At 51.6% G+C, this 10764-nt stretch overlaps 22 non-coding genes across 22 annotated transcripts; 4 read left to right on the top strand and 18 right to left on the bottom strand.

The window, feature by feature from the left end:
- Window positions 1–23: 23 nt before the first annotated feature.
- On the bottom strand, window positions 24–96 carry Trnav-aac. Its single transcript has one exon. It is a non-coding gene; the product is annotated as a tRNA-Val (tRNA).
- Window positions 97–353: 257 nt separating this feature from the next.
- Trnae-uuc lies at window positions 354–425 on the bottom strand. The gene has a single exon. It is a non-coding gene; the product is annotated as a tRNA-Glu (tRNA).
- A 456-nt stretch (window positions 426–881) lies between these two features.
- On the bottom strand, window positions 882–954 carry Trnam-cau. The gene has a single exon. It is a non-coding gene; the product is annotated as a tRNA-Met (tRNA).
- Window positions 955–1250: 296 nt separating this feature from the next.
- Trnag-gcc lies at window positions 1251–1321 on the bottom strand. Its single transcript has one exon. It is a non-coding gene; the product is annotated as a tRNA-Gly (tRNA).
- A 337-nt stretch (window positions 1322–1658) lies between these two features.
- Window positions 1659–1730, top strand: Trnag-ucc. The gene has a single exon. It is a non-coding gene; the product is annotated as a tRNA-Gly (tRNA).
- A 753-nt stretch (window positions 1731–2483) lies between these two features.
- Window positions 2484–2557, bottom strand: Trnav-aac. Its single transcript has one exon. It is a non-coding gene; the product is annotated as a tRNA-Val (tRNA).
- A 256-nt stretch (window positions 2558–2813) lies between these two features.
- Trnae-uuc lies at window positions 2814–2885 on the bottom strand. Its single transcript has one exon. It is a non-coding gene; the product is annotated as a tRNA-Glu (tRNA).
- A 456-nt stretch (window positions 2886–3341) lies between these two features.
- Window positions 3342–3414, bottom strand: Trnam-cau. Its single transcript has one exon. It is a non-coding gene; the product is annotated as a tRNA-Met (tRNA).
- Window positions 3415–3710: 296 nt separating this feature from the next.
- On the bottom strand, window positions 3711–3781 carry Trnag-gcc. Its single transcript has one exon. It is a non-coding gene; the product is annotated as a tRNA-Gly (tRNA).
- A 336-nt stretch (window positions 3782–4117) lies between these two features.
- On the top strand, window positions 4118–4189 carry Trnag-ucc. The gene has a single exon. It is a non-coding gene; the product is annotated as a tRNA-Gly (tRNA).
- A 754-nt stretch (window positions 4190–4943) lies between these two features.
- On the bottom strand, window positions 4944–5016 carry Trnav-aac. Its single transcript has one exon. It is a non-coding gene; the product is annotated as a tRNA-Val (tRNA).
- Window positions 5017–5272: 256 nt separating this feature from the next.
- Window positions 5273–5344, bottom strand: Trnae-uuc. Its single transcript has one exon. It is a non-coding gene; the product is annotated as a tRNA-Glu (tRNA).
- Window positions 5345–5800: 456 nt separating this feature from the next.
- Window positions 5801–5873, bottom strand: Trnam-cau. The gene has a single exon. It is a non-coding gene; the product is annotated as a tRNA-Met (tRNA).
- Window positions 5874–6170: 297 nt separating this feature from the next.
- Trnag-gcc lies at window positions 6171–6241 on the bottom strand. The gene has a single exon. It is a non-coding gene; the product is annotated as a tRNA-Gly (tRNA).
- Window positions 6242–6578: 337 nt separating this feature from the next.
- Window positions 6579–6650, top strand: Trnag-ucc. The gene has a single exon. It is a non-coding gene; the product is annotated as a tRNA-Gly (tRNA).
- A 753-nt stretch (window positions 6651–7403) lies between these two features.
- Window positions 7404–7476, bottom strand: Trnav-aac. Its single transcript has one exon. It is a non-coding gene; the product is annotated as a tRNA-Val (tRNA).
- A 256-nt stretch (window positions 7477–7732) lies between these two features.
- Trnae-uuc lies at window positions 7733–7804 on the bottom strand. The gene has a single exon. It is a non-coding gene; the product is annotated as a tRNA-Glu (tRNA).
- Window positions 7805–8261: 457 nt separating this feature from the next.
- Trnam-cau lies at window positions 8262–8334 on the bottom strand. Its single transcript has one exon. It is a non-coding gene; the product is annotated as a tRNA-Met (tRNA).
- A 297-nt stretch (window positions 8335–8631) lies between these two features.
- On the bottom strand, window positions 8632–8702 carry Trnag-gcc. The gene has a single exon. It is a non-coding gene; the product is annotated as a tRNA-Gly (tRNA).
- A 334-nt stretch (window positions 8703–9036) lies between these two features.
- Window positions 9037–9108, top strand: Trnag-ucc. Its single transcript has one exon. It is a non-coding gene; the product is annotated as a tRNA-Gly (tRNA).
- Window positions 9109–9862: 754 nt separating this feature from the next.
- On the bottom strand, window positions 9863–9936 carry Trnav-aac. The gene has a single exon. It is a non-coding gene; the product is annotated as a tRNA-Val (tRNA).
- A 256-nt stretch (window positions 9937–10192) lies between these two features.
- Window positions 10193–10264, bottom strand: Trnae-uuc. Its single transcript has one exon. It is a non-coding gene; the product is annotated as a tRNA-Glu (tRNA).
- Between the last annotated feature and the right edge of the window lie 500 nt (window positions 10265–10764).

Here is a 10764-nt window from a genome sequence, read left to right on the forward strand (position 1 = left end):
CTTTTGAAAGAGTGAAATCGTAGTGGCCCGTGGGGGATCGAACCCACGACCTTCCCGTTGTTAGCACGACGCTCTAACCGACTGAGCTAACGGGCCTCGGTGCAGACAGTCTTTCATCGCTTCGCGGTAATTGCTCTGCGTATTGCCATGTAACATTTCTATGGTAGCAGTCCAACAGTGGACCAGCGTCTCTTCTCCCTTTATTCCGCTGCTCGTAGTAATTTCATTGCGTGCCCCGTTTCTCTCGACTGTTTTCAGCTGACGTTTATGAACCAGTAGCTATAATGCGAGGAGGACGTGAAACAGCCTTTCGCAGGGTCAAAACTTGTCGTGACTTTTGCCGAAAAATTCCGTTCCGGTACCGGGAATCGAACCCGGGCCTCCTGGGTGAAAGCCAGGTATCCTAGCCACTAGACCACACCGGACGCGCACATTTTCTTCGGGGTTTACACCCGGTCCACTCGCTTTCCGTGTCGCACGTTCCCTGTTTGCGAGCATCTTTTCGCGCGCCCATGGCGAGGCGCGCATGGCAAAAGTCACAATCCATTGCTTTATGCCTCGTTGTTACAGGGGTAGGAGGAAAAGCAAAGCTGTAAGTAGTAATATTTATTTACTTATTTCGCAAGTAAATACCTGCTGCCTGTCATCATACAGCAGGTCATACATTGTGGGACTTTACACGTTATATCGTACGAAATTCAGTTTTATTACTAGTACTTTTTTCCTTGAAAATTTTACATAAGAACTGCAAGTAGTAATAACGGGAAGTAAACATTATCACGCTGAGTCGTTGAAGCCTTGAGGATAACAAAGTACAAAGTGTTCCGCTCCTTCGCAAACCCCAGAGCCGTCGATTTAGCTGTGGACGAAAGTAAATTAAATGCCCCGGGTGAGGATCGAACTCACGACCTTAAGATTATGAGACTTACGCGCTGCCTACTGCGCTACCGAGGCAGGCGATCGCCACGCCTTCTGGAATCTCGGTAAGTACCAAATACCGGTGGTAGAGAGTCTGCACTTCGTGGCTCATTTTTTTTCTGTTGCTACACGTGCATTCCCGGCGCGACAGGCAACTTGCGATGCTAGGCCGACGCCAGTATGTACAATAGCGCACAACAGTCCAAACGAGCAGTCGTGCGCGCTGCATGTTCGGTTATTCCCACACGGATATCCCGCGGTTCATTCTCATGGCTCACGCAGTTCGAGTGCGAAAGACACGCAGCACCACTATCGGAGAAAAAACAAAATGATGCATCGGCCGGGAATCGAACCCGGGCCGCCCGCGTGGCAGGCGAGCATTCTACCACTGAACCACCGATGCTCAGCTAGTTCACAGCTTCCTGGTGCTTTCCGCGGCAGACGTCTGAGGGGAAAGTGGGACTGCCGTCCAGCGCCGTCGCATCCTCTCGAGAGAATGCTACACACGCTGAATCCTGAACTGCACTGCACTGCTTAAAAATGACGCCCGAACGCGATCGCCTAAGTACTCTTGCGGCGCACGTGCGCGACGACTCTTGCCAAAGGACGCGAAATGTGCGTAGAGACGCTGTCTGGATGCGCTCGCCTACCCCGTAATGCGCCTACAGCTACGACCACCTTGAGCCGCCGCCGACAGGGCGGGAAGCAGACACAGCGCGGCGTGCGCGGACGGAAACCGTGCGGTGGTGGTGTAATGGTCAGCATAGTTGCCTTCCAAGCAGTTGATCCGGGTTCGATTCCCGGCCACCGCAGCCGGCTTTTACTTTTGCGTATGAGTACTTTTGCCACGCGTCTTTAAATTAATCTTTCTTTCGCCCTCTTACTCGCTGCAGGCCACCCTATAGTGTGTGCGTCGATTCCCCTTGAGTCTCGACTTGTCTCGACTTTGCTCAGCTGACGCGAGAGCTGACGCTCTCCAATCGGCCTATATCAAGAGGACAAGCACGCGAAACGACTGAGAGAGGTATGGCGAGGCGGCCACCACATTACTTATGCCTCAAGTAAATACCTGCTGCCTGTTATCATGTATTGTCTGATGTCACATGTTCTGTCAGACAAATTCAGTTTTATTACTGGTACATTCCTTTTTTTTTTTTTTTTTTTTCTTTGTTGAAAATTTTACAACACGCTCCTTCATTTCACTGTGGCCGCACGGCGCGACTTGGCATACCGAAAGGCATAACGTGGCGCCAGTGCCCTTGACCGAATAGCGCTGCAGCTCCGAAACCGAAGAGGAAAGAGAAATACGAACTGAAACTGTCGGCAGTGCCCAGTGTTCGCAGGCGGTCACCCGCCCAAGCACTGACAACGCCCAGCTTCGCGCAGTAGCGGTGATCGGACGAGAAACTGTGTGTTCACCGTGCTGTGACCAGTGAAGTGTTTTAGCGCGTCCCGACAAGCCGCGTTCTAGTCCCCTATCAGCTCCCACACAATGTGACGATTTCTTTGTTACCATACTTCCCCGCCGAAATCGGCGTTGCCTTTTTGGAAGAGTGAAATCGTAGTGGCCCGTGGGGGGATCGAACCCACGACCTTCCCGTTGTTAGCACGACGCTCTAACCGACTGAGCTAACGGGCCTCGGTGCAGACAGTCTTTCATCGCTTCGCGGTAATTGCTCTGCGTATTGCCATGTAACATTTCTATGGTAGCAGTCCAACAGTGGACCAGCGTCTCTTCTCCCTTTATTCCGCTGCTCGTAGTAATTTCATTGCGTGCCCGTTTCTCTCGACTGTTTTCAGCTGACGTTTATGAACCAGTAGCTATAATGCGAGGAGGACGTGAAACAGCCTTTCGCAGGGTCAAAACTTGTCGTGACTTTTGCCGAAAAATTCCGTTCCGGTACCGGGAATCGAACCCGGGCCTCCTGGGTGAAAGCCAGGTATCCTAGCCACTAGACCACACCGGACGCGCACATTTTCTTCGGGGTTTACACCCGGTCCACTCGCTTTCCGTGTCGCACGTTCCCTGTTTGCGAGCATCTTTTCGCGCGCCCATGGCGAGGCGCGCATGGCAAAAGTCACAATCCATTGCTTTATGCCTCGTTGTTACAGGGGTAGGAGGAAAAGCAAAGCTGTAAGTAGTAATATTTATTTACTTATTTCGCAAGTAAATACCTGCTGCCTGTCATCATACAGCAGGTCATACATTGTGGGACTTTACACGTTATATCGTACGAAATTCAGTTTTATTACTAGTACTTTTTTCCTTGAAAATTTTACATAAGAACTGCAAGTAGTAATAACGGGAAGTAAACATTATCACGCTGAGTCGTTGAAGCCTTGAGGATAACAAAGTACAAAGTGTTCCGCTCCTTCGCAAACCCCAGAGCCGTCGATTTAGCTGTGGACGAAAGTAAATTAAATGCCCCGGGTGAGGATCGAACTCACGACCTTAAGATTATGAGACTTACGCGCTGCCTACTGCGCTACCGAGGCAGGCGATCGCCACGCCTTCTGGAATCTCGGTAAGTACCAAATACCGGTGGTAGAGAGTCTGCACTTCGTGGCTCATTTTTTTTCTGTTGCTACACGTGCATTCCCGGCGCGACAGGCAACTTGCGATGCTAGGCCGACGCCAGTATGTACAATAGCGCACAACAGTCCAAACGAGCAGTCGTGCGCGCTGCATGTTCGGTTATTCCCACACGGATATCCCGCGGTTCATTCTCATGGCTCACGCAGTTCGAGTGCGAAAGACACGCAGCACCACTATCGGAGAAAAAACAAAATGATGCATCGGCCGGGAATCGAACCCGGGCCGCCCGCGTGGCAGGCGAGCATTCTACCACTGAACCACCGATGCTCAGCTAGTTCACAGCTTCCTGGTGCTTTCCGCGGCAGACGTCTGAGGGGAAAGTGGGACTGCCGTCCAGCGCCGTCGCATCCTCTCGAGAGAATGCTACACACGCTGAATCCTGAACTGCACTGCACTGCTTAAAAATGACGCCCGAACGCGATCGCCTAAGTACTCTTGCGGCGCACGTGCGCGACGACTCTTGCCAAAGGACGCGAAATGTGCGTAGAGACGCTGTCTGGATGCGCTCGCCTACCCCGTAATGCGCCTACAGCTACGACCACCTTGAGCCGCCGCCGACAGGCGGGAAGCAGACACAGCGCGGCGTGCGCGGACGGAAACCGTGCGGTGGTGGTGTAATGGTCAGCATAGTTGCCTTCCAAGCAGTTGATCCGGGTTCGATTCCCGGCCACCGCAGCCGGCTTTTACTTTTGCGTATGAGTACTTTTGCCACGCGTCTTTAAATTAATCTTTCTTTCGCCCTCTTACTCGCTGCAGGCCACCCTATAGTGTGTGCGTCGATTCCCCTTGAGTCTCGACTTGTCTCGACTTTGCTCAGCTGACGCGAGAGCTGACGCTCTCCAATCGGCCTATATCAAGAGGACAAGCACGCGAAACGACTGAGAGAGGTATGGCGAGGCGGCCACCACATTACTTATGCCTCAAGTAAATACCTGCTGCCTGTTATCATGTATTGTCTGATGTCACATGTTCTGTCAGACAAATTCAGTTTTATTACTGGTACATTCCTTTTTTTTTTTTTTTTTTTTTCTTTGTTGAAAATTTTACAACACGCTCCTTCATTTCACTGTGGCCGCACGGCGCGACTTGGCATACCGAAAGGCATAACGTGGCGCCAGTGCCCTTGACCGAATAGCGCTGCAGCTCCGAAACCGAAGAGGAAAGAGAAATACGAACTGAAACTGTCGGCAGTGCCCAGTGTTCGCAGGCGGTCACCCGCCCAAGCACTGACAACGCCCAGCTTCGCGCAGTAGCGGTGATCGGACGAGAAACTGTGTGTTCACCGTGCTGTGACCAGTGAAGTGTTTTAGCGCGTCCCGACAAGCCGCGTTCTGGTCCCCTATCAGCTCCCACACAATGTGACGATTTCTTTGTTACCATACTTCCCCGCCGAAATCGGCGTTGCCTTTTTGAAAGAGTGAAATCGTAGTGGCCCGTGGGGGATCGAACCCACGACCTTCCCGTTGTTAGCACGACGCTCTAACCGACTGAGCTAACGGGCCTCGGTGCAGACAGTCTTTCATCGCTTCGCGGTAATTGCTCTGCGTATTGCCATGTAACATTTCTATGGTAGCAGTCCAACAGTGGACCAGCGTCTCTTCTCCCTTTATTCCGCTGCTCGTAGTAATTTCATTGCGTGCCCGTTTCTCTCGACTGTTTTCAGCTGACGTTTATGAACCAGTAGCTATAATGCGAGGAGGACGTGAAACAGCCTTTCGCAGGGTCAAAACTTGTCGTGACTTTTGCCGAAAAATTCCGTTCCGGTACCGGGAATCGAACCCGGGCCTCCTGGGTGAAAGCCAGGTATCCTAGCCACTAGACCACACCGGACGCGCACATTTTCTTCGGGGTTTACACCCGGTCCACTCGCTTTCCGTGTCGCACGTTCCCTGTTTGCGAGCATCTTTTCGCGCGCCCATGGCGAGGCGCGCATGGCAAAAGTCACAATCCATTGCTTTATGCCTCGTTGTTACAGGGGTAGGAGGAAAAGCAAAGCTGTAAGTAGTAATATTTATTTACTTATTTCGCAAGTAAATACCTGCTGCCTGTCATCATACAGCAGGTCATACATTGTGGGACTTTACACGTTATATCGTACGAAATTCAGTTTTATTACTAGTACTTTTTTCCTTGAAAATTTTACATAAGAACTGCAAGTAGTAATAACGGGAAGTAAACATTATCACGCTGAGTCGTTGAAGCCTTGAGGATAACAAAGTACAAAGTGTTCCGCTCCTTCGCAAACCCCAGAGCCGTCGATTTAGCTGTGGACGAAAGTAAATTAAATGCCCCGGGTGAGGATCGAACTCACGACCTTAAGATTATGAGACTTACGCGCTGCCTACTGCGCTACCGAGGCAGGCGATCGCCACGCCTTCTGGAATCTCGGTAAGTACCAAATACCGGTGGTAGAGAGTCTGCACTTCGTGGCTCATTTTTTTTCTGTTGCTACACGTGCATTCCCGGGCGCGACAGGCAACTTGCGATGCTAGGCCGACGCCAGTATGTACAATAGCGCACAACAGTCCAAACGAGCAGTCGTGCGCGCTGCATGTTCGGTTATTCCCACACGGATATCCCGCGGTTCATTCTCATGGCTCACGCAGTTCGAGTGCGAAAGACACGCAGCACCACTATCGGAGAAAAAACAAAATGATGCATCGGCCGGGAATCGAACCCGGGCCGCCCGCGTGGCAGGCGAGCATTCTACCACTGAACCACCGATGCTCAGCTAGTTCACAGCTTCCTGGTGCTTTCCGCGGCAGACGTCTGAGGGGAAAGTGGGACTGCCGTCCAGCGCCGTCGCATCCTCTCGAGAGAATGCTACACACGCTGAATCCTGAACTGCACTGCACTGCTTAAAAATGACGCCCGAACGCGATCGCCTAAGTACTCTTGCGGCGCACGTGCGCGACGACTCTTGCCAAAGGACGCGAAATGTGCGTAGAGACGCTGTCTGGATGCGCTCGCCTACCCCGTAATGCGCCCTACAGCTACGACCACCTTGAGCCGCCGCCGACAGGCGGGAAGCAGACACAGCGCGGCGTGCGCGGACGGAAACCGTGCGGTGGTGGTGTAATGGTCAGCATAGTTGCCTTCCAAGCAGTTGATCCGGGTTCGATTCCCGGCCACCGCAGCCGGCTTTTACTTTTGCGTATGAGTACTTTTGCCACGCGTCTTTAAATTAATCTTTCTTTCGCCCTCTTACTCGCTGCAGGCCACCCTATAGTGTGTGCGTCGATTCCCCTTGAGTCTCGACTTGTCTCGACTTTGCTCAGCTGACGCGAGAGCTGACGCTCTCCAATCGGCCTATATCAAGAGGACAAGCACGCGAAACGACTGAGAGAGGTATGGCGAGGCGGCCACCACATTACTTATGCCTCAAGTAAATACCTGCTGCCTGTTATCATGTATTGTCTGATGTCACATGTTCTGTCAGACAAATTCAGTTTTATTACTGGTACATTCTTTTTTTTTTTTTTTTTTTTTCTTTGTTGAAAATTTTACAACACGCTCCTTCATTTCACTGTGGCCGCACGGCGCGACTTGGCATACCGAAAGGCATAACGTGGCGCCAGTGCCCTTGACCGAATAGCGCTGCAGCTCCGAAACCGAAGAGGAAAGAGAAATACGAACTGAAACTGTCGGCAGTGCCCAGTGTTCGCAGGCGGTCACCCGCCCAAGCACTGACAACGCCCAGCTTCGCGCAGTAGCGGTGATCGGACGAGAAACTGTGTGTTCACCGTGCTGTGACCAGTGAAGTGTTTTAGCGCGTCCCGACAAGCCGCGTTCTGGTCCCCTATCAGCTCCCACACAATGTGACGATTTCTTTGTTACCATACTTCCCCGCCGAAATCGGCGTTGCCTTTTTGAAAGAGTGAAATCGTAGTGGCCCGTGGGGGATCGAACCCACGACCTTCCCGTTGTTAGCACGACGCTCTAACCGACTGAGCTAACGGGCCTCGGTGCAGACAGTCTTTCATCGCTTCGCGGTAATTGCTCTGCGTATTGCCATGTAACATTTCTATGGTAGCAGTCCAACAGTGGACCAGCGTCTCTTCTCCCTTTATTCCGCTGCTCGTAGTAATTTCATTGCGTGCCCGTTTCTCTCGACTGTTTTCAGCTGACGTTTATGAACCAGTAGCTATAATGCGAGGAGGACGTGAAACAGCCTTTCGCAGGGTCAAAACTTGTCGTGACTTTTGCCGAAAAATTCCGTTCCGGTACCGGGAATCGAACCCGGGCCTCCTGGGTGAAAGCCAGGTATCCTAGCCACTAGACCACACCGGACGCGCACATTTTCTTCGGGGTTTACACCCGGTCCACTCGCTTTCCGTGTCGCACGTTCCCTGTTTGCGAGCATCTTTTCGCGCGCCCATGGCGAGGCGCGCATGGCAAAAGTCACAATCCATTGCTTTATGCCTCGTTGTTACAGGGGTAGGAGGAAAAGCAAAGCTGTAAGTAGTAATATTTATTTACTTATTTCGCAAGTAAATACCTGCTGCCTGTCATCATACAGCAGGTCATACATTGTGTGGACTTTACACGTTATATCGTACGAAATTCAGTTTTATTACTAGTACTTTTTTCCTTGAAAATTTTACATAAGAACTGCAAGTAGTAATAACGGGAAGTAAACATTATCACGCTGAGTCGTTGAAGCCTTGAGGATAACAAAGTACAAAGTGTTCCGCTCCTTCGCAAACCCCAGAGCCGTCGATTTAGCTGTGGACGAAAGTAAATTAAATGCCCCGGGTGAGGATCGAACTCACGACCTTAAGATTATGAGACTTACGCGCTGCCTACTGCGCTACCGAGGCAGGCGATCGCCACGCCTTCTGGAATCTCGGTAAGTACCAAATACCGGTGGTAGAGAGTCTGCACTTCGTGGCTCATTTTTTTTTTCTGTTGCTACACGTGCATTCCCGGCGCGACAGGCAACTTGCGATGCTAGGCCGACGCCAGTATGTACAATAGCGCACAACAGTCCAAACGAGCAGTCGTGCGCGCTGCATGTTCGGTTATTCCCACACGGATATCCCGCGGTTCATTCTCATGGCTCACGCAGTTCGAGTGCGAAAGACACGCAGCACCACTATCGGAGAAAAACAAAATGATGCATCGGCCGGGAATCGAACCCGGGCCGCCCGCGTGGCAGGCGAGCATTCTACCACTGAACCACCGATGCTCAGCTAGTTCACAGCTTCCTGGTGCTTTCCGCGGCAGACGTCTGAGGGGAAAGTGGGACTGCCGTCCAGCGCCGTCGCATCCTCTCGAGAGAATGCTACACACGCTGAATCCTGAACTGCACTGCACTGCTTAAAATGACGCCCGAACGCGATCGCCTAAGTACTCTTGCGGCGCACGTGCGCGACGACTCTTGCCAAAGGACGCGAATGTGCGTAGAGACGCTGTCTGGATGCGCTCGCCTACCCCGTAATGCGCCTACAGCTACGACCACCTTGAGCCGCCGCCGACAGGCGGGAAGCAGACACAGCGCGGCGTGCGCGGACGGAAACCGTGCGGTGGTGGTGTAATGGTCAGCATAGTTGCCTTCCAAGCAGTTGATCCGGGTTCGATTCCCGGCCACCGCAGCCGGCTTTTACTTTTGCGTATGAGTACTTTTGCCACGCGTCTTTAAATTAATCTTTCTTTCGCCCTCTTACTCGCTGCAGGCCACCCTATAGTGTGTGCGTCGATTCCCCTTGAGTCTCGACTTGTCTCGACTTTGCTCAGCTGACGCGAGAGCTGACGCTCTCCAATCGGCCTATATCAAGAGGACAAGCACGCGAAACGACTGAGAGAGGTATGGCGAGGCGGCCACCACATTACTTATGCCTCAAGTAAATACCTGCTGCCTGTTATCATGTATTGTCTGATGTCACATGTTCTGTCAGACAAATTCAGTTTTATTACTGGTACATTCCTTTTTTTTTTTTTTTTTTTTTCTTTGTTGAAAATTTTACAACACGCTCCTTCATTTCACTGTGGCCGCACGGCGCGACTTGGCATACCGAAAGGCATAACGTGGCGCCAGTGCCCTTGACCGAATAGCGCTGCAGCTCCGAAACCGAACGAGGAAAGAGAAATACGAACTGAAACTGTCGGCAGTGCCCAGTGTTCGCAGGCGGTCACCCGCCCAAGCACTGACAACGCCCAGCTTCGCGCAGTAGCGGTGATCGGACGAGAAACTGTGTGTTCACCGTGCTGTGACCAGTGAAGTGTTTTAGCGCGTCCCGACAAGCCGCGTTCTAGTCCCCTATCAGCTCCCACACAATGTGACGATTTCTTTGTTACCATACTTCCCCGCCGAAATCGGCGTTGCCTTTTTGAAGAGTGAAATCGTAGTGGCCCGTGGGGGGATCGAACCCACGACCTTCCCGTTGTTAGCACGACGCTCTAACCGACTGAGCTAACGGGCCTCGGTGCAGACAGTCTTTCATCGCTTCGCGGTAATTGCTCTGCGTATTGCCATGTAACATTTCTATGGTAGCAGTCCAACAGTGGACCAGCGTCTCTTCTCCCTTTATTCCGCTGCTCGTAGTAATTTCATTGCGTGCCCGTTTCTCTCGACTGTTTTCAGCTGACGTTTATGAACCAGTAGCTATAATGCGAGGAGGACGTGAAACAGCCTTTCGCAGGGTCAAAACTTGTCGTGACTTTTGCCGAAAAATTCCGTTCCGGTACCGGGAATCGAACCCGGGCCTCCTGGGTGAAAGCCAGGTATCCTAGCCACTAGACCACACCGGACGCGCACATTTTCTTCGGGGTTTACACCCGGTCCACTCGCTTTCCGTGTCGCACGTTCCCTGTTTGCGAGCATCTTTTCGCGCGCCCATGGCGAGGCGCGCATGGCAAAAGTCACAATCCATTGCTTTATGCCTCGTTGTTACAGGGGTAGGAGGAAAAGCAAAGCTGTAAGTAGTAATATTTATTTACTTATTTCGCAAGTAAATACCTGCTGCCTGTCATCATACAGCAGGTCATACATTGTGGGACTTTACACGTTATATCGTACGAAATTCAGTTTTATTACTAGTACTTTTTTCCTTGAAAATTTTACATAAGAACTGCAAGTAGTAATAACGGGAAGTAAACATTATCACGCTGAGTCGTTGAAGCCTTGAGGATAACAAAGTACAAAGTGTTCCGCTCCTTCGCAAACCCCAGAGCCGTCGATTTAGCTGTGGACGAAAGTAAATTAAATGCCCCGGGTGAGGATCGAACTCACGACCTTAAGATTATGAGAC

Source organism: Schistocerca piceifrons, unplaced genomic scaffold, assembly GCF_021461385.2.
Source record: "Schistocerca piceifrons isolate TAMUIC-IGC-003096 unplaced genomic scaffold, iqSchPice1.1 HiC_scaffold_41, whole genome shotgun sequence".
NCBI lineage: Eukaryota > Metazoa > Arthropoda > Insecta > Orthoptera > Acrididae > Schistocerca > Schistocerca piceifrons.